General features: G+C 36.0%; 1 pseudogene; it reads left to right on the forward strand.

Moving 5' to 3' along the window:
• The first annotated feature begins 4,304 nt into the window (after window positions 1-4,304).
• Window positions 4,305-4,658, forward strand: LOC149152197 (cytochrome P450 86B1 pseudogene; annotated as a pseudogene).
• Window positions 4,659-5,641: the final 983 nt, after the last annotated feature.

Consider the following 5,641-nt stretch of genomic DNA (forward strand, 5'->3'; position numbering starts at 1 on the left):
ACCTCACAAACACAAAATGGATGCCTTACCACTACAACACACATTGGTTCTTATTATACATAGTGGGTCGGTTATTGTTAAAGAGCTCTGGTTTCGTTGTTTTGGAGGGGGGGGGGGGGGGGGCGACCGACCCAACCCCAAGTCGTATGATTATTATATGACCATGGCACAAAGCGAAGAGGGTGGGGCGCATGGAATCCTACTCATACCTCGGCCCAAGGTTCTATTGCATGCACGTAACCACGGATGGATGGATCAGGAGGGGCAAGTGTGTGGCACCCTTCCCGCACCCAAACCCCAGTCACATTAATATCAAATGACCAGGAATGGGACTGGTGGGTGCATGGCCTTTGGCCCGAGCCCCATGGTCACATTATTTTCCACATGACTAACCAGAGGGAGGAGAATAAGGGCGTAAAGTAACTATCCGACAATTTACGCCAAAATCAGCGAGTTTCGTGGCCAATCCTGCCACCAGTAACTACGAAATTATCATTGTGCAAGGCTACCAAAGTTGAATTATGTTGCCTGTTTTGATAGAGGGGATAATTTGCAGAACAATTAGCAAAGAAATGAAGGAGGAGGTCTAACTTGGCCATTTTTCAACCTTTTTGAGCCCAAGAAGAGCCTACACAAGGGTTTTTGGGTGTTCTGGACACAATGGTAGTGTTATTTTTGCAATTTGAGCATTGTATGTTGATGTAATTACACATTTGAACATATAATTTAAAGGGCCAACATTGGAAGTTGGACCTAGAGATGTAGCCCAGGAGGGGTGAACTCCATCATCAAATTGTTGTTTTGTGATGTTGCTTGTAATCTATTTTTCACTGCTAAAATCTACAAATTTAACTTAGTTTATGTAATTTTGAAATATTGATCCACTTCCCATAAGACATAAACTAGCTTGCAAACTATACATGAAACCTTCAATTTTAATTTCAGATTCCACATCTTCATTATCTTCTTGTGTCTAATAGAAGTCTTTAAAAGCCCTTGTAGGTGTCAAATTTCCTCAAGGGTATGATAACGACCTCCTTGAGTATCATGATCGATGTAGTATAGATATAAATGGTTGAAACACTATCTAAACATGGTCTCAAGAATGCCTAAAGAGCTTCCAATATACCCTAGGGTATGTGGAGGATCAAAATCACACACACGCACATATATATATATAGACACACACACACACACACAATTTTGATCTTCAACAAACTCACAAACATATCTATGTTTATAATGTCTAACATGGTATTACTCTCTAGTTCCAACAAAGGTGTATAAGAGAATCCAATGATGACCCTTGTATTCTCTATGTTATGCTTCCTAGCCACATATTTAACCATTAAACAACAAAATTCTATGTTTAAAATTGTTGGTGCACATATTTGGCCTAAAAAAATTATTTTTTGCAAAACTAAGAAAAACAAAGATCAAGGTTTCCTCAAAACCCTATATAATTTGATTTTAGGGATGAATTTCCTAACTAAAACAAAATCCATTGCAACTTTGATAAGTTTAATAATATTTTGATGGTATTTTTGTTATTTGTCTTCTTCAACCTCTCATCGATTCCAATCAAGTTGGACTTTCCAAGAGAAAGTTATGATGGAATTACTAGAACCAATTATTTTTTCCCTCTTTCAAGGGAGAAAACTTCTACATATTTCGAGCTTCCCATTATCCTTCATAAGTCCAAAATTTGTAACTAAAATACTATGGTCTATTTTCTTTCCAATTCCACTAGTGGCACTCAATTCGGAGCTTGCAATCTTTAGATAAGTTTGTTTACCAAAATCGCCTATTTAATCCTAATTTGAGGACTAGACCAAAACCTTAAGTTGCACAACATATCACAACAAAAAATAGTGAATCCAATTATAAATATTTTACCTGTTGTTCTCCTTTATGTCCTTTATTAGTACTAGCAATTTCACTCAATAATGTTAGAGAAAAAAGTGGTAAGAGGACTTGATTGGGATAGCTAAACCAAGGATTGCCTACTATAATACCAAATGTTATGGACTAAATAGCCAAGTAAGCATAAAAAAGGACCCAATTGAATAATGCCACACTCAAATCAAGTGGAGTGAATGATAATAAGTCTCTTTAAGGGGAGAAAACTCCTTTTACAATTATATCAAATGCACAAGATAAGGTACTTCTTCAAATAAGTCTCCTTAATATGTGTGTGTGTTTTTGTGTGTGAGACAAAGATAGCTACAAAGCAATAATGTTGAGGCAACCTAATTATAGTAATGTTAATGAATTAGGAATATGGTTAGGGGATTGGCAACAATATATAATCATATGATAATAGATCCTTAAAAAATAATAATAAACTCTTAACACTCTCATTTTTCTACTTACGAACCACTTGAAAAATAATGATTTAAAGGAATATTAATAAAAGATTTAGTTTCTAATTAGCATACATGGGTTCACAAGACAAACCCATTAGATTCATATATTAGCTCAATTCTATATCTCCATGATTGGTTGTACCGTCAACATCAACTCCACTTGTTCCTTCAAGTAGTTGAAAATCCACATTTAACATTCTATTAATTTCTATCATTTCAATGGTCCACGAATCCACATCATGATCTCCCATAACATGCAATTCCATATGGTGATCTTAAGCAAAGTTAGAAAAAGGGTTGGTGACACAATTCCCATGTGTTCTTTGATGAGTTTTCTTGACATTATCTTCTAGTCATGGTGTTTCTTACATGGGCATGCATATGAAGAAACATCTAATTTATTGGCTTCAAACTCATTAGTGTCATGGTAGTATCAATTTGTAAATCTAATGTCAATCCATCGTCGATGTTCTATAGTGGGCAACACATGTCCACACAAATTTCCTAACAAAAAGTTTTTGCACCAATGATTCCTGGAAGTTTTAAAAGGCCCCTACAAGATGAGCCTAAAAGATGCAATTCCCACGTTGTTAGAAGAAAAAGATGCAATTCCCACGTTGTTAGAAGAAAAATTATGATATAAGAAAATTGTTTACTATAAAATTTATAAGACCATTGTTGATGTCAACCTTTGAAGATTTTTTTGCTTAAATATAAAACAAGGATTTAAGCCACGGGTGAAATGGCTGAGGATAACCATTCCAACATAATAATATTTTTTTATAGTAATGTTAATCTTAACCTTGAGAGACTAAAAATTCACTCTTCACCTTTTATCAAATAATTCCTAAAATTTAATTATCCATAGTAAGTACACAAAATTACTATTTGCAAAAACTCAATGTGTCTCTTTTATATCACCGTTCTTGTATTTAACGTGCAACCTAACTTAAAAACATGGATATTATATCAATAGAGAACATATATTGGATATGATTGATATAAGTAATTATAGTTAAGCAATATAAATAAAAGATAGCAAAATTGCTTATGCATGTAATTGTAGGAAGAGCGTTGGCAATAATGGATGATAATTATGTATTTGCGATATAACTATAAACTAATGAAGTAGAGGGATTTTTAACATGCTTCTCAAAGGTATTTAAGCATGTTTGATCACGTATTGAGATCATATCCATATTTAATTAGACGCTTAATTAGGCCGATAGGCCTTCCTATGCATCAACAATTGTCAACACTTTTAACCTGAACCGTTTGATCAAGTTTGATAGTTTCAACCGTTGATTTGAAGTTCACTGCTTTTTCCAAATATATGAGTTGCTTTCTTTTCACCTCCAGTTCTGTTGTGCATTGAACCTGGCCCTTTGAGTTGCATTACTGCTTTTTCCAATTCTTTTATCTCTTGAAGATATTTTCACTGTGGAAGATATTTTAGATTTTGAGGTCGAGAAAGCATTTCACGAAGCAACTGAAGCCACCGCCTATAGATTCATTATGCCTTTCCCTGTATGGAAGGCAATGAAGTTGTTGGGCATCAGAGTTGAAGCAAAGCTCCAGGGGTCTCTGCGAACCATTGACAAATTTGTTGAGCAAATAATTGTACACCGACGAGAAGAACTCGCGAGTGGTACCAGTCATCCGTGGGTTGTTACGTTGTCTAATCTGATGCAAATGCGTTTTGACGATGATGGCCACGCTTTGTTATCTGATAGAGATCTTCGAGATATGTGTATAAACTTCGTGCTTGCAGGGCGGGACACTACTTCTGCTGCACTCTCCTGGTTCTTTTGGCTTCTCATCCAACACCCAGATGTTGAAGAAAAGATACTGCTAGAAATCTGACGGATCTTCAATCTGTCACCATCAGATAATGATTACAATTCCCACAAGGGTTTTGTCACGGAGGATCTCAAAGAGATGCATTATTTGCATGTTGCGCTGTCTGAAACCTTAAGGTTGTACCCGCCCGTTCCGCTGAATGTCAAAGAGTTGGCTGAAGACGACCTCATATTGCCTGGCGGGAGAGTTTTGAAGAAGGGAACAGTCGTTCTCCAGGCCATTTATTCCATGGGGAGAATGGAGAAGATATGGGGAAAATATTGCAGAGAGTTCAAGCCTGAGAGATGGCTCCAGGATGGAGTGTTTACTTCACAAGATGGTTTTAAATTCTGCACGACCAAGGGTGTGTCTAGGGAAGGATTTTGCTTATCTGTAGATGAAATGGGTGGCGGCTTCTATACTGTCTCGATATCGTCTCAAATTGACGGATGAGAATGTTGTTGCTGCACCGAAGTTGGGGCTCAGTCCCTTCATCAAGAATGGACTGCGGGTGACTCTCCATCCCTGATCCGAGTAGAAAAACCAGACAATATAGGTTATAATAGTAGTGATTTATGGTTTCGTTAAGGTTACCTAGAGTTCCATTTGGTTTATTTAAAAACCGTTCGGAGACTGAGCAGTGAGATCAGCTTCCCCTTAGCAGAGCTTGATCACATCATTAAGTTTTTTATTTGGCGTCATTCGCTGACAGAGCAAAAAAATATTTATTACAGCATACTCTTCCATGATGAATAACATATTCAATTCTATGGTTAGTTTGGAATTCTGGTTCTGGTCTGAGGGTGGGGTGTTGTCTTAAAAAGATCTTACATTCCCAGTCTGTACTGTCTCCTATATCTTTTACTCTATTTCATATTTAATAAACTGTACAATATCAATAGCAGCGAAGAAGGTGGCCCGACCTTTTATAAAAATTCAAAAATTCCAACTTCATAAATCTATCGGCCTCTCTTTGTACCTTTTGGTACAATTGCTAGTTATAAATCACGTCATGGAAAACGGGCATTATGGTCGATACCAATATACAAGGGCTTGTCTATGTAAATGCATGGCAAGAGCACTTTTTAGCGACGATGCATTAGCTATACATTTTTAATCTCAAACTAGGACCATGTGTCTCTATTTAAATTGTTGGAAATGAGTATTTTGTTATTTGTTTTACCTAACTGTCACAGGTTGACATTCATATTATGCACTGAAAGTACAAAATAATATTTGCAATAAGTTAGTAACATAATACAACTATAAGGTTTTTAATAAGAAGTCAAAGGTTAATAGAGTTACTGATCAAATAAGAAAATTACTTAGTACTCGTTTTTTTAGGTAGCAAAAAAACATTTGATTTTGGAAAGTGGTGATTTAGAATAAACTTTTTTTTGGAGCATATTTTTGACACTTCAAATTTTCTTATGTAT

Source organism: Pinus tabuliformis, chromosome 9, assembly GCF_031772625.1.
Source record: "Pinus tabuliformis cultivar Carrire ecotype Pingquan chromosome 9, CPIR1, whole genome shotgun sequence".
NCBI lineage: Eukaryota > Viridiplantae > Streptophyta > Pinopsida > Pinales > Pinaceae > Pinus > Pinus tabuliformis.